This window comes from Crinia signifera, chromosome 1 (genome assembly GCF_055691185.1).
Source record: "Crinia signifera chromosome 1, ASM5569118v1, whole genome shotgun sequence".
Classification (NCBI taxonomy): domain Eukaryota; kingdom Metazoa; phylum Chordata; class Amphibia; order Anura; family Myobatrachidae; genus Crinia; species Crinia signifera.
Window position 1 is genome coordinate 229,807,801 of NC_139217.1, and position 19,104 is coordinate 229,826,904.

Below are 19,104 nucleotides of genomic sequence, written 5' to 3' on the forward strand. Positions count from 1 at the left end.
GTTTCCAATTTAAATAGCTAGAGAATAAAAACAATTTGCCAGTAATGTGAAAAAACCTACAGCACCTGGTGTTCCCATGTGGTCTCCCACCCAAGTACTAACCAGGCCCAACACTGCTTAGCTTCCAAGATCAGACGAGATTTTGCCTATCCAATGTGAAATGGCTGTAGGTGAGATACAGGCACTTGTTTGCCTTCTTCTACTTCTATCACCAGGTAAGCTAATAAAAAAGTTTCCTAACTGTATTGGCTTACTGAAAAAAATCATGTGTTGGTAATGTAAAAAGACCTACAGGACATGATATTAGCAGGGGGTCTTAAATTAAACTACTAAAGAGGCTCAACACTGTTAAGCTGCCAAAAGCAGTTGGAATTGGGCCTAAACAGTGTGGTAAGTCTTTAGGTGATGGCTATTGTGTCTGTTTGACCTCTTCCAAATGTCTGTGCTGGCAATAAAAAGAAAAAGTTTCCAATTTAAATAGCTAGAGAATAAAAACAATTTGCCAGTAATGTGAAAAAACCTACAGCACCTGGTGTTCTCATGTGGTCTCCCACCCAAGTACTAACCAGGCCCAACACTGCTTAGCTTCCAAGATCGGACGAGATTGGGCCGATCCAATGTGGTATGGCTGTAACTGAGATACAGGGACTTTATTGCCCTCTTCTTCTATCACCAGGTAAGCTAATAAAAAAGTTTCCTAACTGTATTGGCTTATTGAAAAAAATCATGTGTTGGTAATGTAAAAAGACCTACAGGACATGATATTAGCAGGGGGTCTTAAATTAAACTACTAAAGAGGCTCAACACTGTTTAGCTGCCAAAAGCAGTTGGAATTGGGCCTAAACAGTGTGGTAAGTCTTTAGGTGATGGCTATTGTGTCTGTTTGACCTCTTCCAAATGTCTGTGCTGGCAATAAAAAGAAAAAGTTTCCAATTTAAATAGCTAGAGAATAAAAACAATTTGCCAGTAATGTGAAAAAACCTACAGCACCTGGTGTTCCCATATGGTCTCCCACCCAAGTACTAACCAGGCCCAACACTGCTTAGCTTCCAAGATCAGACGAGATTGGGCCTATCCAATGTGGTATGGCTGTAGGTGAGATACAGGCACTTTTTTGCCCTCTTCTACATCTATCACCAGGTAAGCTAATAAAAAAGTTTCCTAACTGTATTGGCTTACTGAAACAAATCATGTGTTGGTAATGTAAAAAAGACCTACAGGACATGATATTAGCAGGGGGTCTTAAATTAAACTACTAAAGAGGCTCAACACTGTTTAGCTGCCAAAAGCAGTTGGAATTGGGCCTAAACAGTGTGGTAAGTCTGTAGGTGATGGCTATTGTGTCTGTTAGACCTCTTCCAAATGTCTGTACTGGCAATAAAAAGAAAAAGTTTAAAATTTAAATAGCTAGAGAATAAAAACAATTTGCCAGTAATTTGAAAAAACCTACAGCACCTGGTGTTCCCATGTGGTCTCCCACCCAAGTACTAACCAGGCGCAACACTGCTTAGCTTCCAAGATCAGACGAGATTGGGCCTATCCAATGTGGTATGGCTGTAGGTGCGATACAGGCACTTTTTTGCCCTCTTCTACATCTATCACCAGGTAAGCTGATAAAAAAGTTTCCTAACTGTATTGGCTTACTGAAAAATATCATGTGTTGGTAATGTAAAAAGACCTACAGGACATGATATTAGCAGGGGGTCTTAAATTAAACTACTAAAGAGGCTCAACACTGTTTAGCTTCCAAAAGCAGTTGGAATTGGGCCTAAACAGTGTGGTAAGTCTTTAGGTGATGGCTATTGTGTCTGTTTGACCTCTTTCAAATGTCTGTGCTGGCAATAAAAAGAAAAAGTTTCCAATTTAAATAGCTAGAGAATAAAAACAATTTGCCAGTAATGTGAAAAAACCTACAGCACCTGGTGTTCCCATGTGGTCTCCCACCCAAGTACTAACCAGGACCAACACTGCTTAGCTTCCAAGATCGGATGAGACTGGGCCTATCCAATGTGGTATGGCTGTAGGTGAGATACAGGCACTTGTTTGCCCTCTTCTACTTCTATCACCAGGTAAGCTAATAAAAAAGTTTCCTAACTGTATTGGCTTACTGAAAAAAATCATGTGTTGGTAATGTAAAAAGACCTACAGGACATGATATTAGCAGGGGGTCTTAAATTAAACTACTAAAGAGGCTCAACACTGTTTAGCTGCCAAAAGCAGTTGGAATTGGGCCTAAACAGTGTGGTAAGTCTTTAGGTGATGGCTATTGTGTCTGTTTGACCTCTTCCAAATGTCTGTGCTGGCTATAAAAAGAAAAAGTTTCCAATTTAAATAGCTAGAGAATAAAAACAATTTGCCAGTAATGTGAAAAAACCTACAGCACCTGGTGTTCCCATGTGGTCTCCCACCCAAGTACTAACCAGGCCCAACACTGCTTAGCTTCCAAGATCAGACGAGATTGGGCCGATTCAATGTGGTATGGCTGTAGGTGAGATAAAAGCACTTTTTTGCCCTCTTCTACATCTATCACCAGGTAAGCTAATAAAAAAGTTTCCTAACTGTATTGGCTTAATGAAAAAAATCATGTGTTTGTAATGTAAAAAGACCTATAGGACATGATATTAGCAGGGGGTCTTAAATTAAACTACTAAAGAGGCTCAACACTGTTAAGCTGCCAAAAGCAGTTGGAATTGGGCCTAAACAGTGTGGTAAGTCTTTAGGTGATGGCTATTGTGTCTGTTTGACCTCTTCCAAATGTCTGTGCTGGCAATAAAAAGAAAAAGTTTAAAATTTAAATAGCTAGAGAATAAAAACAATTTGCCAGTAATTTGAAAAAACCTACAGCACCTGGTGTTCCCATGTGGTCTCCCACCCAAGTACTAACCAGGCGCAACACTGCTTAGCTTCAAAGATCAGACAAGATTGGGCCTATCCAATGTGGTATGGCTGTAGGTGAGATACAGGCACTTTTTTGCCCTCTTCTACATCTATCACCAGGTAAGCTAATAAAAAAGTTTCCTAACTGTATTGGCTTACTGAAAAAAATCATGTGTTGGTAATGTAAAAAGACCTACAGGACATGATATTAGCAGGGGGTCTTAAATTAAACTACTAAAGAGGCTCAACACTGTTTAGCTGCCAAAAGCAGTTGGAATTGGGCCTAAACAGTGTGGTAAGTCTTTAGGTGATGGCTATTGTGTCTGTTTGACCTCTTTCAAATGTCTGTGCTGGCAATAAAAAGAAAAGGTTTCCAATTTAAATAGCTAGAGAATAAAAACAATTTGCCAGTAATGTGAAAAAACCTACAGCACCTGGTGTTCCCATGTGGTCTCCCACCCAAGTACTAACCAGGTCCAACACTGCTTAGCTTCCAAGATCAGACGAGATTGGGCCGATCCAATGTGGTATGGCTGTAGGTGAGATACAGGCACTTTTTTGCCCTCTTCTACTTCTATCACCAGGTAAGCTAATACAAAAGTTTCCTAACTGTATTGGCTTACTGAAAAAAATCATGTGTTGGTAATGTAAAAAGACCTACAGGACATGATATTAGCAGGGGGTCTTAAATTAAACTACAAAAGAGGCTCAACACTGTTTAGCTGCCAAAAGCAGTTGGAATTGGGCCTAAACAGTGTGGTAAGTCTTTAGGTGATGGCTATTGTGTCTGTTTGACCTCTTCCAAATGTCTGTGCTGGCAATAAAAAGAAAAAGTTTCCAATTTAAATAGCTAGAGAATTAAAACAATTTGCCAGTAATGTGAAAAAACCTACAGCACCTGGTGTTCCCATGTGGTCTCCCACCCAAATACTAACCAGGCCAAACACTGATAAGCTTCCAAGATCAGACGAGATTGGGCCTATCCAATGTGGTATGGCTGTAGGTGAGATACAGGCACTTTTTTGCCTTCTTCTACTTCTATCACCAGGTAAGCTAATACAAAAGTTTCCTAACTGTATTGGCTTACTGAAAAAAATCATGTGTTGGTAATGTAAAAAGACCTACAGGACATGATATTAGCAGGGGGTCTTAAATTAAACTACAAAAGAGGTTCAACACTGTTTAGCTGCCAAAAGCAGTTGGAATTGGGCCTAAACAATGTGGTAAGTCTTTAGGTGATGGCTATTGTGTCTGTTTGACCTCTTCCAAATGTCTGTGCTGGCAATAAAAAGAAAAAGTTTCCAATTTAAATAGCTAGAGAATAAAAACAATTTGCCAGTAATGTGAAAAAACCTACAGCACCTGGTGTTCCCATGTGGTCTCCCACCCAAGTACTAACCAGGCCCAACACTGCTTAGCATCCAAGATCAGACGAGATTGGGCCGATCCAATGTGGTATGGCTGTAGGTGAGATACAGGCACTTTTTTGCCCTCTTCTACTTCTATCACCAGGTAAGCTAATAAAAAAGTTTCCTAACTGTATTGGCTTACTGAAAAAAATCATGTGTTGGTAATGTTAAAAGACCTACAGGACATGATATTAGCAGGGGGTCTTAAATTAAACTACTAAAGAGGCTCAACACTGTTCAGGGGCGGATTGGGAATTAAAACCAGCCCGGGAAATATCTTGAAGCAGCCCTAATGGGGGGGGGCCTAGCATTATGGGGGTGTGGCCTATTTCAATGAGGCCACGCCCCATTTTCGCCGCTGTGGGGGCATGGCTAGTTGCTCTCCGAGCTGCTGGCTATGTCCCCAGCCCCTCAGGCTGCAGAATAGGCGCATGGGAGGGGGGACGCAGGGTGGCATAGAATGCTGGGAGGGGAGATACAGGGTGGCTGAGGATTAAGGGAGGGAGGATGTACACAGGTTGGCATAGGACGCACATTGTGAGGGGGCATGGTGGCACAGGATGCAGTATAGGAGGGGGAAAGCAGAGGGACAGAGGATGCAGGGAGGGGAGTCGCAAAGTGGTGGAGGATGCAGGAAGGGGAGATGCAGAGTGGCGTTGGTTGCATGGTGGCAGAGGATACAGGGAGGGGGACGCAGGGTGGCGGAGGATGTAGGGTGACAGAGGGGAGACACAGAGTGGCATAGGATGTGGGTTTGCGGAGGATTCAGGTAGGGAGGGGGAAGCAGGGTGGCGTATATGTATGTATGTATGTATACATATATAAAAAAAAAAATTATATATATATATATATATACACACACACACATACACACACATATACATACATGCACACACACACTACTTCACTGAGGCCAAGCATTATTATTTCTCCCATTGCCATGTTTAATTACCCTCCTCCTGGCCACCCTGACCGTCACCTGCTGTTTATGTTGTGCAGCTTTTGCTAGCCTGGCTGCCTGCTCCTGCCGCCACCACCGCCCATCGGATCCAGTCCAACGGTGCGAAACAGTCCTGCACGCTGCTGCTTCTGGGGTCAGTGGCAAACGCAGGATTTTTAAAGGGGGGTTTCCAAATAATTGGTTGCGGACCAATGAAAAAAAAATATTGAGCAGAATGAACGTCCAATATACACTTTGTTGTGTAACAATAAATAATATAAATAACATTTGGGCATATACTTATACACGTAATGCCCACAGTAGTAACGACGCTTATACACATAACGCCAGCAGTAGTAACAACGCTTATACACATAATGCCCGCAGTAGTAATGATGCTTATACAGGTAACGCCCACAGTAGTAACGATACTTATACACATAATGCCCGCAGTAGTAACGACACTCAGTGTTCGCGAAAGCCCCCCAAATAAGTGGGTCCCGGGGACCCTTCACTTCTAAAATTTGGGGTACTACCTGACCTTTTTTGGGTCCCAACGGAATAAAGCCTCCTCTCCCCTTCACCCCAGCATGGCACATGTGGGTCGGGGGGGGGGGGGTAAAGTATCAATTGGCCCACTCGCTTGAAGATACATATATACAGTACTAGCAACTATATAAATCCAAAAATAGGGACAGTGCGTGCCGAAAGGACGCGCCAAAAATTTAAGGCATGTTTTTATGGGGGGGGGAAGTGGTGTGGCCACATTATAGTACCAATTCACATTACAGCACACACCGTAATGCCCAGTACACATTACAGCACACACTGTAATGCCCAGTACACATTACAGCACACACTGTAATGCCCAGTACACATTACAGCACACACTGTAATGCCCAGTACACATTACAGCACACACTGTAATGCCCAGTACACATTACAGCACACACCGTAATGCCCAGTACACATTACAGCACACACTGTAATGCCCAGTACACATTATAGCACACACCGTAATGCCCAGTACACATTATAGCACACACACCGTAATGCCCCGTACACATTATAGCACACACCGATATGCCCAGTATATATTATAGCACACACCGATATGCCCAGTATATATTATAGCACACACCGTAATGCCCAGTACACATTACAGCACACACCGTAATGCCCAGTACACATTACAGCACACACCGTAATGCCCAGTACACATTACAGCACACACCGTAATACCCAGTACACATTACAGCACACACCGTAATACCCAGTACACATTACAGCACACAACGATATGCCCAGTACACATTACAGCACACACCGTAATACCCAGTACACATTACAGCACACAACGATATGCCCAGTATATCGCATCCCGTCCCCAGCCCTCAGCAGCAGAATCGACTTACACGTGGGGGGCGGCAGAAGGATGCACAGAGCCACAGACACGGTGACAGTGAACCTCTCAAAACAAAGGGCAGGGCAGGGCGTGCGGCTTTAGTGATTGGCAGGGCGCACACTTGCAGTGATTGGCTGCCGGGCAGCCACTGTGCAATGATTGGGTCCCGGCGGCCGCTGCAGTGATTGGCTTACAGCGGCTCACAGGCGCAGCTAAGCGGTGACCGTTTTATGGTAAAATATGTGCTATAGCGCGTATTTGTGAACCCTGACACTTATACACATAACGCCAGCAGTAGTAACGATACTTATACACATAATGCACGCAGTAGCAATGATGCATATACATGTAACGCCCTCAGTGTGGCTGGGTGGTGGGTGAAGGAACTTGCGCGGCAGGAGGGTTGAGTGGGCGGTCGGCTGAGTAGGGTGCTGTGTAGGCGGCTGAGTGCATCATCGCCGCAGCCATGCCCCGGGCCAGCTGTACCCATTGACCCTCCCTGTCGCCGGGCCTGAGTACATCCCCCACCCCCATAGGCAGACATGTAATCAGATCCCACTCCAGCACAGCCCCCAGCCCCCCCCCCCACAAATAGGCAGACTTGTCACATTCACATGCCCCAGGCCCTCCAGCACCCCCCCCCCCCATAGGCAGACAAGTCACATACCCCTCCAGCACAGCCCCTATACACAGACATGTCATATGTACATCCCTCCAGCGCAGCACAGCTCATTCTCTCCCCCCACCCCATAGGCAGACATTTTAGACATATTCAGAATTCGAATAAGTCTGACATGTCTGCCTATGAAGGGGGGGTCTGAATGTCACATGTCTGCCTATGGGGGGGGGGGGGATCTGAATGTCACATGTTTGCCTATGGGGAAGCTGAGCTGAGCTGGAGGGGGATCTGACTTACACAGTGAGTCTGTCTGCCCTAATGCAGACAGCAGACAGTCACAGACCCCCTTCCCCCTCATGTACAGGCATGTCACATATACAAATAATCCCCTCCAGCACAGCCTACACTGTAAAACTGGCACATGCTGTTCCCCAGGTCCCTCACACACACAGTGGCAGGAGTGAGTCTCTCTCTCACCCCTTCCTCTCCCTCCTCCTCCCCCCAATTCCCTAACAAGGTTGCCAACCAGTGTCCTCAGTCAGAGCCCACAGTGTGACTCACATATTTCTGAAGGCTGCAGCCCGGCCACAGCGCTGCAGCTCCTCGAGTCCTCGTCTCTCAGGCTGACGTCATCAGTCTGAGAGGTGCTCCCCCTGGCTGCCAGCAGCTGTATCTGCAGCTCATTGCAGCCGCAGCAGCAATGAGGAGGAGGGAGGGAACGGAAGTACACACGCAGCCATCTTCATTTAGGGCGCAGTGCCGCGGCCAGCCAGCACAGAGATGCCGCGGCAGCCCAGTTAGGTAGGATAGGCGGCCGTTCTGCCAGAAAAAGTGCCGGCCCACCGGGAAACGGCCCGGTTTCCCGGTGGGCCAATCCGCCCCTGACACTGTTTAGCTGCCAAAAGCAGTTGGAATTGGGCCTAAACAGTGTGGTAAGTCTTTAGGTGATGGCAATTGTGTCTGTTTGACCTCTTCCAAATGTCTGTGCTGGCAATAAAAAGAAAAAGTTTCCAATTTAAATAGCTAGAGAATAAAAACAATTTGCCAGTAATGTGAAAAAACCTACAGCACCTGGTGTTCCCATGTGGTCTCCCACCCAAGTACTAACCAGGCCCAACACTGCTTAGCTTCAAAGATCAGACGAGATTGGGCCTATCCAATGTTGTATGGCTGTAGGTGAGATACAGGCACTTTTTTGCCCTCTTCTACTTCTATCACCAGGTAAGCTAATACAAAAGTTTCCTAACTGTATTGGCTTACTGAAAAAAATCATGTGTTGGTAATGTAAAAAGACCTACAGGACATGATATTAGCAGGGGGTCTTAAATTAAACTACAAAAGAGGCTCAACACTGTTTAGCTGCCAAAAGCAGTTGGAATTGGGCCTAAACAGTGTGGTAAGTCTTTAGGTGATGGCTATTGTGTCTGTTTGACCTCTTCCAAATGTCTGTGCTGGCAATAAAAAGAAAAAGTTTCCAATTTAAATAGCTAGAGAATAAAAACAATTTGCCAGTAATGTGAAAAAACCTACAGCACCTGGTGTTCCCATGTGGTCTCCCAACCAAGTACTAACCAGGCCCAACACTGCTTAGCTTCCAAGATCAGATGAGATTGGGCCTATCCAATGTGGTATGGCTGTAGGTGAGATACAGGCACTTTTTTGCCCTCTTCTACATCTATCACCAGGTAAGCTAATAAAAAAGTTTCCTAACTGTATTGGCTTACTGAAAAAAATCATGTGTTGGTAATGTAAAAAGACCTACAGGACATGATATTAGCAGGGGGTCTTAAATTAAACAACTAAAGAGGCTCAACACTGTTTAGCTGCCAAAAGCAGTTGGAATTGGGCCTAAACAGTGTGGTAAGTCTTTAGGTGATGGCTATTGTGTCTGTTTGACTTCTTCCAAATGTCTGTACTGGCAATAAAAAGAAAAAGTTTCCAATTTAAATAGCTAGAGAATAAAAACAATTTGCCAATAATGTGAAAAAACCTACAGCACCTGGTGTTCCCATGTGGTCTCCCACCCAAGTACTAACCAGGCCCAACACTGCTTAGCTTCAAAGATCAGATGAGATTGGGTCTATCCAATGTGGTATAGCTGTAGGTGAGATACAGGCAATTTTTTGCCCTCTTCTACTTCTATCACCAGGTAAGCTAATACAAAAGTTTCCTAACTGTATTGGCTTGCTGAAAAAAATCATGTGTTGGTAATGTAAAAAGACCTACAGGACATGATATTAGCAGGGGGTCTTAAATTAAACTACAAAAGAGGCTCAACACTGTTTAGCTGCCAAAAGCAGTTGGAATTGGGCCTAAACAGTGTGGTAAGTCTTTAGGTGATGGCTATTGTGTCTGTTTGACCTCTTCCAAATGTCTGTACTGGCAATAAAAATAAAAAGTTTCCAATTTAAATAGCTAGAGAATAAAAACAATTTGCCAATAATGTGAAAAAACCTACAGCACCTGGTGTTCCCATGTGGTCTCCCACCCAAGTACTAACCAGGCCCAACACTGCTTAGCTTCCAAGATCAGACGAGATTGGGCCTATCCAATGTGGTATGGATGTAGGTGAGATACAGGCACTTTATTGCCCTCTTCTACATCTATCACCAGGTAAGCTAATAAAAAAGTTTCCTAACTGTATTGGCTTACTGAAAAAAATCATGTGTTGGTAATGTAAAAAGACCTACAGGACATGATATTAGCAGGGGGTCTTAAATTAAACTACTAAAGAGGCTCAACACTGTTTAGCTGCCAAAAGCAGTTGGAATTGGGCCTAAACAGTGTGGTAAGTCTTTAGGTGATGGCTATTGTGTCTGTTTGACCTCTTCCAAATGTCTGTGCTGGCAATAAAAAGAAAAAGTTTCCAATTTAAATAGCTAGAGAATAAAAACAATTTGCCAGTAATGTGAAAAAACCTACAGCACCTGGTGTTCCCATATGGTCTCCCACCCAAGTACTAACCAGGCCCAACACTGCTTAGCTTCCAAGATCAGACGAGATTGGGCCTATCCAATATGGTATGGCTGTAGGTGAGATACAGGCACTTTTTTGCCCTCTTCTACATCTATCACCAGGTAAGCTAATAAAAAAGTTTCCTAACTGTATTGGCTTACTGAAAAAAATCATGTGTTGGTAATGTAAAAAAGACCTACAGGACATGATATTAGCAGGGGGTCTTAAATTAAACTACTAAAGAGGCTCAACACTGTTTAGCTGCCAAAAGCAGTTGGAATTGGGCCTAAACAGTGTGGTAAGTCTGTAGGTGATGGCTATTGTGTCTGTTAGACCTCTTCCAAATGTCTGTACTGGCAATAAAAAGAAAAAGTTTAAAATTTAAATAGCTAGAGAATAAAAACAATTTGCCAGTAATTTGAAAAAACCTACAGCACCTGGTGTTCCCATGTGGTCTCCCACCCAAGTACTAACCAGGCGCAACACTGCTTAGCTTCCAAGATCAGACGAGATTGGGCCTATCCAATGTGGTATGGCTGTAGATGCGATACAGGCACTTTTTTGCCCTCTTCTACATCTATCACCAGGTAAGCTGATAAAAAAGTTTCCTAACTGTATTGGCTTACTGAAAAATATCATGTGTTGGTAATGTAAAAAGACCTACAGGACATGATATTAGCAGGGGGTCTTAAATTAAACTACTAAAGAGGCTCAACACTGTTTAGCTTCCAAAAGCAGTTGGAATTGGGCCTAAACAGTGTGGTAAGTCTTTAGGTGATGGCTATTGTGTCTGTTTGACCTCTTTCAAATGTCTGTGCTGGCAATAAAAAGAAAAAGTTTCCAATTTAAATAGCTAGAGAATAAAAACAATTTGCCAGTAATGTGAAAAAACCTACAGCACCTGGTGTTCCCATGTGGTCTCCCACCCAAGTACTAACCAGGACCAACACTGCTTAGCTTCCAAGATCGGATGAGATTGGGCCTATCCAATGTGGTATGGCTGTAGGTGAGATACAGGCACTTGTTTGCCCTCTTCTACTTCTATCACCAGGTAAGCTAATAAAAAAGTTTCCTAACTGTATTGGCTTACTGAAAAAAATCATGTGTTGGTAATGTAAAAAGACCTACAGGACATGATATTAGCAGGGGGTCTTAAATTAAACTACTAAAGAGGCTCAACACTGTTTAGCTGCCAAAAGCAGTTGGAATTGGGCCTAAACAGTGTGGTAAGTCTTTAGGTGATGGCTATTGTGTCTGTTTGACCTCTTCCAAATGTCTGTGCTGGCAATAAAAAGAAAAAGTTTCCAATTTAAATAGCTAGAGAATAAAAACAATTTGCCAGTAAAGTGAAAAAACCTACAGCACCTGGTGTTCCCATGTGGTCTCCCACCCAAGTACTAACCAGGCCCAACACTGCTTAGCTTCCAAGATCAGACGAGATTGGGCCGATTCAATGTGGTATGGCTGTAGGTGAGATAAAAGCACTTTTTTGCCCTCTTCTACATCTATCACCAGGTAAGCTAATAAAAAAGTTTCCTAACTGTATTGGCTTACTGAAAAAAATCATGTGTTGGTAATGTAAAAAGACCTACAGGACATGATATTAGCAGGGGGTCTTAAATTAAACTACTAAAGAGGCTCAACACTGTTTAGCTGCCAAAAGCAGTTGGAATTGGGCCTAAACAGTGTGGTAAGTCTTTAGGTGATGGCTATTGTGTCTGTTTGACCTCTTTCAAATGTCTGTGCTGGCAATAAAAAGAAAAAGTTTCCAATTTAAATAGCTAGAGAATAAAAACAATTTGCCAGTAATGTGAAAAAACCTACAGCACCTGGTGGTCCCATGTGGTCTCCCACCCAAGTACTAACCAGGTCCAACACTGCTTAGCTTCCAAGATCAGACGAGATTGGGCCGATCCAATGTGGTATGGCTGCAGATGAGATACAGGCACTTTTTTGCCCTCTTCTACTTCTATCACCAGGTAAGCTAATAAAAAAGTTTCCTAACTGTATTGGCTTACTGAAAAAAATCATGTGTTGGTAATGTAAAAAGACCTACAGGACATGATATTAGCAGGGGGTCTTAAATTAAACTACTAAAGAGGCTCAACACTGTTTAGCTGCCAAAAGCAGTTGGAATTGGGCCTAAACAGTGTGGTAAGTCTTTAGGTGATGGCTATTGTGTCTGTTTGACCTCTTCCAAATGTCTGTGCTGGCAATAAAAAGAAAAAGTTTCCAATTTAAATAGCTAGAGAATAAAAACAATTTGCCAGTAATGTGAAAAAACCTACAGCACCTGGTGTTCCCATGTGGTCTCCCACCCAAGTACTAACCAGGCCCAACACTGCTTAGCTTCAAAGATCAGACGAGATTGGGCCTATCCAATGTGGTACGGCTGTAGGTGAGATACAGGCACTTTTTTGCCCTCTTCTACTTCTATCACCAGGTAAGCTAATACAAAAGTTTCCTAACTGTATTGGCTTACTGAAAAAAATCATGTGTTGGTAATGTAAAAAGACCTACAGGACATGATATTAGCAGGGGGTCTTAAATTAAACTACAAAAGAGGCTCAACACTGTTTAGCTGCCAAAAGCAGTTGGAATTGGGCCTAAACAGTGTGGTAAGTCTTTAGGTGATGGCTATTGTGTCTGTTTGACCTCTTCCAAATGTCTGTGCTGGCAATAAAAAGAAAAAGTTTCCAATTTAAATAGCTAGAGAATTAAAACAATTTGCCAGTAATGTGAAAAAACCTACAGCACCTGGTGTTCCCATGTGGTCTCCCACCCAAATACTAACCAGGCCAAACACTGCTTAGCTTCCAAGATCAGACGAGATTGGGCCTATCCAATGTGGTATGGCTGTAGGTGAGATACAGGCACTTTTTTGCCCTCTTCTACTTCTATCACCAGGTAAGCTAATAAAAAAGTTTCCTAACTGTATTGGCTTACTGAAAAAAATCATGTGTTGGTAATGTAAAAAGACCTACAGGACATGATATTAGCAGGGGGTCTTAAATTAAACTACTAAAGAGGCTCAACACTGTTTAGCTGCCAAAAGCAGTTGGAATTGGGCCTAAACAGTGTGGTAAGTCTTTAGGTGATGGCAATTGTGTCTGTTTGACCTCTTCCAAATGTCTGTGCTGGCAATAAAAAGAAAAAGTTTCCAATTTAAATAGCTAGAGAATAAAAACAATTTGCCAGTAATGTGAAAAAACCTACAGCACCTGGTGTTCCCATGTGGTCTCCCACCCAAGTACTAACCAGGCCCAACACTGCTTAGCTTCAAAGATCAGACGAGATTGGGCCTATCCAATGTGGTATGGCTGTAGGTGAGATACAGGCACTTTTTTGCCCTCTTCTACTTCTATCACCAGGTAAGCTAATACAAAAGTTTCCTAACTGTATTGGCTTACTGAAAAAAATCATGTGTTGGTAATGTAAAAAGACCTACAGGACATGATATTAGCAGGGGGTCTTAAATTAAACTACAAAAGAGGCTCAACACTGTTTAGCTGCCAAAAGCAGTTGGAATTGGGCCTAAACAGTGTGGTAAGTCTTTAGGTGATGGCTATTGTGTCTGTTTGACCTCTTCCAAATGTCTGTGCTGGCAATAAAAAGAAAAAGTTTCCAATTTAAATAGCTAGAGAATAAAAACAATTTGCCAGTAATGTGAAAAAACCTACAGCACCTGGTGTTCCCATGTGGTCTCCCAACCAAGTACTAACCAGGCCCAACACTGCTTAGCTTCCAAGATCAGACGAGATTGGGCCTATCCAATGTGGTATGGCTGTAGGTGAGATACAGGCACTTTTTTGCCCTCTTCTACATCTATCACCAGGTAAGCTAATAAAAAAGTTTCCTAACTGTATTGGCTTACTGAAAAAAATCATGTGTTGGTAATGTAAAAAGACCTACAGGACATGATATTAGCAGGGGGTCTTTAATTAAACAACTAAAGAGGCTCAACACTGTTTAGCTGCCAAAAGCAGTTGGAATTGGGCCTAAACAGTGTGGTAAGTCTTTAGGTGATGGCTATTGTGTCTGTTTGACTTCTTCCAAATGTCTGTACTGGCAATAAAAAGAAAAAGTTTCCAATGTAAATAGCTAGAGAATAAAAACAATTTGCCAATAATGTGAAAAAACCTACAGCACCTGGTGTTCCCATGTGGTCTCCCACCCAAGTACTAACCAGGCCCAACACTGCTTAGCTTCAAAGATCAGATGAGATTGGGCCTATCCAATGTGGTATAGCTGTAGGTGAGATACAGGCACTTTTTTGCCCTCTTCTACTTCTATCACCAGGTAAGCTAATACAAAAGTTTCCTAACTGTATTGGCTTGCTGAAAAAAATCATGTGTTGGTAATGTAAAAAGACCTACAGGACATGATATTAGCAGGGGGTCTTAAATTAAACTACAAAAGAGGCTCAACACTGTTTAGCTGCCAAAAGCAGTTGGAATTGGGCCTAAACAGTGTGGTAAGTCTTTAGGTGATGGCTATTGTGTCTGTTTGACTTCTTCCAAATGTCTGTACTGGCAATAAAAATAAAAAGTTTCCAATTTAAATAGCTAGAGAATAAAAACAATTTGCCAATAATGTGAAAAAACCTACAGCACCTGGTGTTCCCATGTGGTCTCCCACCCAAGTACTAACCAGGCCCAACACTGCTTAGCTTCCAAGATCAGACGAGATTGGGCCTATCCAATGTGGTATGGATGTAGGTGAGATACAGGCACTTTTTTGCCCTCTTCTACATCTATCACCAGGTAAGCTAATAAAAAAGTTTCCTAACTGTATTGGCTTACTGAAAAAAATCATGTGTTGGTAATGTAAAAAGACCTACAGGACATGATATTAGCAGGGGGTCTTAAATTAAACTACTAAAGAGGCTCAACACTGTTTAGCTGCCAAAAGCAGTTGGAATTGGGCCTAAACAGTGTGGTAAGTCTTTAGGTGATGGCTATTGTGTCTGTTTGACCTCTTCCAAATGTCTGTGCTGGCAATAAAAAGAAAAAGTTTCCAATTTAAATAGCTAGAGAATAAAAACAATTTGCCAGTAATGTGAAAAAATCTACAGCACCTGGTGTTCCCATGTGGTCTCCCACCCAAATACTAACCAGGCCCAACACTGCTTAGCTTCAAAGAACAAACGAGATTGGGCCTATCCAACGTGGTATGGCTGTAGGTGAGATACAGGCACTTTTTTGCCCTCTTCTACTTCTATCACCAGGTAAGCTAATACAAAAGTTTCCTAACTGTATTGGCTTACTGAAAAAAATCATGTGTTGGTAATGTAAAAAGACCTACAGGACATGATATTAGCAGGGGGTCTTAAATTAAACTACAAAAGAGGTTCAACACTGTTTAGCTGCCAAAAGCAGTTGGAATTGGGCCTAAACAATGTGGTAAGTCTTTAGGTGATGGCTATTGTGTCTGTTTGACCTCTTCCAAATGTCTGTGCTGGCAATAAAAAGAAAAAGTTTCCAATTTAAATAGCTAGAGAAAAAAAAACAATTTGCCAGTAATGTGAAAAAAACCTACAGCACCTGGTGTTCCCATGTGGTCTCCCACCCAAGTACTAACCAGACCCAACACTGCTTAGCTTCCAAGATCAGACGAGATTGGGCCTATCCAATGTGGTATGGCTGTAGGTGAGATAATGGCACTTTTTTGCCCTCTTCTACATCTATCACCAGGTAAGCTAATAAAAAAGTTTCCTAACTGTATTGGCTTACTAAAAAAAATGATGTGTTGGTAATGTAAAAAGACCTACAGGACATGATATTAGCAGGGGGTCTTAAATAAAACTACTAAAGAGGCTCAACACTGTTTAGCTGCCAAAAGCAGTTGGAATTGGGCCTAAACAGTGTGGTAAGTCTTTAGGTGATGGCTATTGTGTCTGTTTGACCTCTTCCAAATGTCTGTGCTGACAATAAAAAGAAAAAGTTTCCAATTTAAATAGCTAGAGAATAAAAACAATTTGCCAGTAATGTGAAAAAACCTACAGCACCTGCTGTTCCCATGTGGTCTCCCACCTAAGTACTAACCAGGCCCAACACTGCTTAGCTTCCAAGATCAGACGAGATTGGGCCTATCCAATATGGTATGGCTGTAGGTGAGATAAAGGCACTTTTTTGCCCTCTTCTACATCTATCACCAGGTAAGCTAATAAAAAAGTTTCCTAACTGTATTGGCTTACTGAAAAAAATCATGTGTTGGTAATGTAAAAAGACCTACAGGACATGATATTAGCAGGGGGTCTCAAATTAAACTACTAAAGAGGCTCAACACTGTTTAGCTGCCAAAAGCAGTTGGAATTGGGCCTAAACAGTGTGGTAAGTCTTTAGGTGATGGCTATTGTGTCTGTTTGACCTCTTCCAAATGTCTGTGCTGGCAATAAAAAGAAAAAGTTTCCAATTTAAATAGCTAGAGAATAAAAACAATTTGCCAGTAATGTGAAAAAACCTACAGCACCTGGTGTTCCCATGTGGTCTCCCACCCAAGTACTAATCAGGCCCAACTCTACTTAGCTTCCAAGATCAGACGAGATTGGGCCTATCCAATGTGGTATGGCTGTATGTGAGATACAGGCACTTTTTTGCCCTCTTCTACATCTATCACCAGGTAAGCTAATAAAAAAGTTTCCTAACTGTATTGGCTTACTGAAAAAAATCATGTGTTGGTAATGTAAAAAGACCTACAGGACATGATATTAGCAGGGGGTCTTAAATTAAACTACTAAAGAGGCTCAACACTGTTTAGCTGCCAAAAGCAGTTGGAATTGGGCCTAAACAGTGTGGTAAGTCTTTAGGTGATGGCTATTGTGTCTGTTTGACCTCTTCCAAATGTCTGTACTGGCAATAAAAAGAAAAAGTTTCCAATTTAAATAGCTAGATAAAAAAACAATTTGCCAGTAATGTGAAAAAACATACTGCACCTGGTGTTCCCATGTGGTCTCCCACCCAAGTACTAACCAGGCCCAACACTGCTTAGTTTCCAAGATAGGGCCGATCCAATGTGGTATGGCTGTAAGTGAGATACAGGCACTTTTTTGCCCTCTTCTACATCTATCACCAGGTAAGCTAATAAAAAAGTTTCCTAACTGTATTGGCTTACTGAAAAAAATCATGTGTTGGTAATGTAAAAAGACCTACAGGACATGATATTAGCAGGGGGTCTTAAATTAAACTACTAAAGAGGCTCAACACTGTTTATCTGCCAAAAGCAGTTGGAATTGGGCCTAAACAGTGTGGTAAGTCTTTAGGTGATGGCTATAGTGTGTGTTTGACCTCTTCCAAATGTCTGTGCTGGCAATAAAAAGAAAAAGTTTCCAATTTAAATAGCTAGAGAATAAAAACAATTTGCCAGTAATGTGAAAAAATCTACAGCACCTGGTGTTCCCATGTGGTCTCCCACCCAAGTACTAACCAGGCCCAACACTGCTTAGCTTCAAAGAACAGACGAGATTGGGCCTATCCAATGTGGTATGGCTGTTGGTGAGATACAGGCACTTTTTTGCCCTCTTCTACTTCTATCACCAGGTAAGCTAATACAAAAGTTTCCTAACTGTATTGGCTTACTGAAAAAAATCATGTGTTGGTAATGTAAAAAGACCTACAGGACATGATATTAGCAGGGGGTCTTAAATTAAACTACAAAAGAGGTTCAACACTGTTAAGCTGCCAAAAGCAGTTGGAATTGGGCCTAAACAATGTGGTAAGTCTTTAGGTGATGGCTATTGTGTCTGTTTGACCTCTTCCAAATGTCTGTGCTGGCAATAAAAAGAAAAAGTTTCCAATTTAAATAGCTAGAGAATAAAAACAATTTGCCAGTAATGTGAAAAAACCTACAGCACCTGGTGTTCCCATGTGGTCTCCCACCCAAGTACTAAACAGGCCCAACACTGCTTAGCTTCCAAGATCAGACGAAATTGGGCCGATACAATGTGGTATGGCTGTAGGTGAGATACAGGCACTTTTTTGCCCTCTTCTACTTCTATCACCAGGTAAGCTAATAAAAAAGTTTCCTAACTGTATTGGCTTACTGAAAAAAATCATGTGTTGGTAATGTAAAAAGACCTACAGGACATGATATTAGCAGGGGGTCTTAAATTAAACTACTAAAGAGGCTCAACACTGTTTAGCTGCCAAAAGCAGTTGGAATTGGGCCTAAACAGTGTGGTAAGTCTTTAGGTGATGGCTATTGTGTCTGTTTGACCTCTTCCAAATGTCTGTGCTGGCAATAAAAAGAAAAAGTTTCCAATTTAAATAGCTAGAGAATAAAAACAATTTGCCAGTAATGTGAAAAAAACCTTCAGCACCTGGTGTTCCCATGTGGTCTCCCACCCAAGTACTAACCAGGCCCAACTCTACTTAGCTTCCAAGATCAGACGAGATTGGGCCTATCCAATGTGGTATGGCTGTATGTGAGATACTTTTTTGCCCTCTTCTACATCTATCACCAGGTAAGCTAATAAAAAAGTTTCCTAACTGTATTGGCTTACTGAAAAAAATCATGTGTTGGTAATGTAAAAAGACCTACAGGACATGATATTAGCAGGGGGTCTTAAATTAAACTACTAAAGAGGCTCAACACTGTTTAGCTGCCAAAAGCAGTTGGAATTTGGCCTAAACAGTGTGGTAAGTCTTTAGGTGATGGCTATTGTGTCTGTTTGACTTCTTCCAAATGTCTGTACTGGCAATAAAAAGAAAAAGTTTCCAATTTAAATAGCTAGAGAATAAAAACAATTTGCCAGTAATGTGAAAAAACCTACAGCACCTGGTGTTCCCATGTGGTCTCCCACCCAAGTACTAACCAGGCCCAACACTGCTTAGCTTCCAAGATCAGGCCTATCCAATGTGGTATGGCTGTAGGTGAGATACAGGCACTTTTTTGCCCTCTT

General features: G+C 42.2%; 22 non-coding genes and 12 pseudogenes across 22 annotated transcripts; all 34 read right to left on the reverse strand.

Moving 5' to 3' along the window:
- Positions 1-53: 53 nt before the first annotated feature.
- On the reverse strand, positions 54-172 carry LOC146036857 (5S ribosomal RNA; annotated as a pseudogene).
- A 345-nt stretch (positions 173-517) lies between these two features.
- LOC146034488 (5S ribosomal RNA) lies at positions 518-636 on the reverse strand. Its single transcript, XR_014459900.1, has one exon. It is a non-coding gene; the product is annotated as a 5S ribosomal RNA (ribosomal RNA).
- Positions 637-978: 342 nt separating this feature from the next.
- LOC146041390 (5S ribosomal RNA) lies at positions 979-1,097 on the reverse strand. The gene has a single exon (XR_014463480.1). It is a non-coding gene; the product is annotated as a 5S ribosomal RNA (ribosomal RNA).
- A 346-nt stretch (positions 1,098-1,443) lies between these two features.
- LOC146033837 (5S ribosomal RNA) lies at positions 1,444-1,562 on the reverse strand. Its single transcript, XR_014459251.1, has one exon. It is a non-coding gene; the product is annotated as a 5S ribosomal RNA (ribosomal RNA).
- A 345-nt stretch (positions 1,563-1,907) lies between these two features.
- LOC146047057 (5S ribosomal RNA) lies at positions 1,908-2,026 on the reverse strand. The gene has a single exon (XR_014465994.1). It is a non-coding gene; the product is annotated as a 5S ribosomal RNA (ribosomal RNA).
- A 345-nt stretch (positions 2,027-2,371) lies between these two features.
- LOC146041533 (5S ribosomal RNA) lies at positions 2,372-2,490 on the reverse strand. Its single transcript, XR_014463500.1, has one exon. It is a non-coding gene; the product is annotated as a 5S ribosomal RNA (ribosomal RNA).
- Positions 2,491-2,835: 345 nt separating this feature from the next.
- Positions 2,836-2,954, reverse strand: LOC146036972 (5S ribosomal RNA; annotated as a pseudogene).
- A 345-nt stretch (positions 2,955-3,299) lies between these two features.
- LOC146046705 (5S ribosomal RNA) lies at positions 3,300-3,418 on the reverse strand. The gene has a single exon (XR_014465962.1). It is a non-coding gene; the product is annotated as a 5S ribosomal RNA (ribosomal RNA).
- A 345-nt stretch (positions 3,419-3,763) lies between these two features.
- On the reverse strand, positions 3,764-3,882 carry LOC146037239 (5S ribosomal RNA; annotated as a pseudogene).
- A 345-nt stretch (positions 3,883-4,227) lies between these two features.
- On the reverse strand, positions 4,228-4,346 carry LOC146048060 (5S ribosomal RNA). Its single transcript, XR_014466085.1, has one exon. It is a non-coding gene; the product is annotated as a 5S ribosomal RNA (ribosomal RNA).
- A 3,963-nt stretch (positions 4,347-8,309) lies between these two features.
- Positions 8,310-8,428, reverse strand: LOC146035890 (5S ribosomal RNA; annotated as a pseudogene).
- A 345-nt stretch (positions 8,429-8,773) lies between these two features.
- Positions 8,774-8,892, reverse strand: LOC146045825 (5S ribosomal RNA). The gene has a single exon (XR_014465624.1). It is a non-coding gene; the product is annotated as a 5S ribosomal RNA (ribosomal RNA).
- Positions 8,893-9,237: 345 nt separating this feature from the next.
- On the reverse strand, positions 9,238-9,356 carry LOC146045989 (5S ribosomal RNA). The gene has a single exon (XR_014465712.1). It is a non-coding gene; the product is annotated as a 5S ribosomal RNA (ribosomal RNA).
- Positions 9,357-9,701: 345 nt separating this feature from the next.
- LOC146046771 (5S ribosomal RNA) lies at positions 9,702-9,820 on the reverse strand. Its single transcript, XR_014465968.1, has one exon. It is a non-coding gene; the product is annotated as a 5S ribosomal RNA (ribosomal RNA).
- Positions 9,821-10,165: 345 nt separating this feature from the next.
- Positions 10,166-10,284, reverse strand: LOC146045929 (5S ribosomal RNA). The gene has a single exon (XR_014465688.1). It is a non-coding gene; the product is annotated as a 5S ribosomal RNA (ribosomal RNA).
- Positions 10,285-10,630: 346 nt separating this feature from the next.
- On the reverse strand, positions 10,631-10,749 carry LOC146034797 (5S ribosomal RNA). Its single transcript, XR_014460206.1, has one exon. It is a non-coding gene; the product is annotated as a 5S ribosomal RNA (ribosomal RNA).
- A 345-nt stretch (positions 10,750-11,094) lies between these two features.
- LOC146041528 (5S ribosomal RNA) lies at positions 11,095-11,213 on the reverse strand. Its single transcript, XR_014463499.1, has one exon. It is a non-coding gene; the product is annotated as a 5S ribosomal RNA (ribosomal RNA).
- A 345-nt stretch (positions 11,214-11,558) lies between these two features.
- LOC146041538 (5S ribosomal RNA) lies at positions 11,559-11,677 on the reverse strand. Its single transcript, XR_014463501.1, has one exon. It is a non-coding gene; the product is annotated as a 5S ribosomal RNA (ribosomal RNA).
- A 345-nt stretch (positions 11,678-12,022) lies between these two features.
- LOC146036652 (5S ribosomal RNA) lies at positions 12,023-12,141 on the reverse strand (annotated as a pseudogene).
- A 345-nt stretch (positions 12,142-12,486) lies between these two features.
- On the reverse strand, positions 12,487-12,605 carry LOC146034731 (5S ribosomal RNA). Its single transcript, XR_014460140.1, has one exon. It is a non-coding gene; the product is annotated as a 5S ribosomal RNA (ribosomal RNA).
- Positions 12,606-12,950: 345 nt separating this feature from the next.
- On the reverse strand, positions 12,951-13,069 carry LOC146035333 (5S ribosomal RNA; annotated as a pseudogene).
- A 345-nt stretch (positions 13,070-13,414) lies between these two features.
- LOC146047101 (5S ribosomal RNA) lies at positions 13,415-13,533 on the reverse strand. The gene has a single exon (XR_014465998.1). It is a non-coding gene; the product is annotated as a 5S ribosomal RNA (ribosomal RNA).
- Positions 13,534-13,878: 345 nt separating this feature from the next.
- LOC146041335 (5S ribosomal RNA) lies at positions 13,879-13,997 on the reverse strand. The gene has a single exon (XR_014463475.1). It is a non-coding gene; the product is annotated as a 5S ribosomal RNA (ribosomal RNA).
- Positions 13,998-14,342: 345 nt separating this feature from the next.
- Positions 14,343-14,461, reverse strand: LOC146047740 (5S ribosomal RNA). The gene has a single exon (XR_014466056.1). It is a non-coding gene; the product is annotated as a 5S ribosomal RNA (ribosomal RNA).
- A 345-nt stretch (positions 14,462-14,806) lies between these two features.
- On the reverse strand, positions 14,807-14,925 carry LOC146046782 (5S ribosomal RNA). The gene has a single exon (XR_014465969.1). It is a non-coding gene; the product is annotated as a 5S ribosomal RNA (ribosomal RNA).
- A 345-nt stretch (positions 14,926-15,270) lies between these two features.
- On the reverse strand, positions 15,271-15,389 carry LOC146037437 (5S ribosomal RNA; annotated as a pseudogene).
- Positions 15,390-15,736: 347 nt separating this feature from the next.
- Positions 15,737-15,855, reverse strand: LOC146045921 (5S ribosomal RNA). Its single transcript, XR_014465682.1, has one exon. It is a non-coding gene; the product is annotated as a 5S ribosomal RNA (ribosomal RNA).
- A 345-nt stretch (positions 15,856-16,200) lies between these two features.
- Positions 16,201-16,319, reverse strand: LOC146034092 (5S ribosomal RNA). Its single transcript, XR_014459504.1, has one exon. It is a non-coding gene; the product is annotated as a 5S ribosomal RNA (ribosomal RNA).
- Positions 16,320-16,664: 345 nt separating this feature from the next.
- On the reverse strand, positions 16,665-16,783 carry LOC146035757 (5S ribosomal RNA; annotated as a pseudogene).
- A 344-nt stretch (positions 16,784-17,127) lies between these two features.
- LOC146039943 (5S ribosomal RNA) lies at positions 17,128-17,236 on the reverse strand (annotated as a pseudogene).
- A 345-nt stretch (positions 17,237-17,581) lies between these two features.
- Positions 17,582-17,700, reverse strand: LOC146036803 (5S ribosomal RNA; annotated as a pseudogene).
- A 345-nt stretch (positions 17,701-18,045) lies between these two features.
- On the reverse strand, positions 18,046-18,164 carry LOC146035138 (5S ribosomal RNA). The gene has a single exon (XR_014460547.1). It is a non-coding gene; the product is annotated as a 5S ribosomal RNA (ribosomal RNA).
- Positions 18,165-18,510: 346 nt separating this feature from the next.
- LOC146036723 (5S ribosomal RNA) lies at positions 18,511-18,629 on the reverse strand (annotated as a pseudogene).
- A 339-nt stretch (positions 18,630-18,968) lies between these two features.
- On the reverse strand, positions 18,969-19,077 carry LOC146037813 (5S ribosomal RNA; annotated as a pseudogene).
- Between the last annotated feature and the right edge of the window lie 27 nt (positions 19,078-19,104).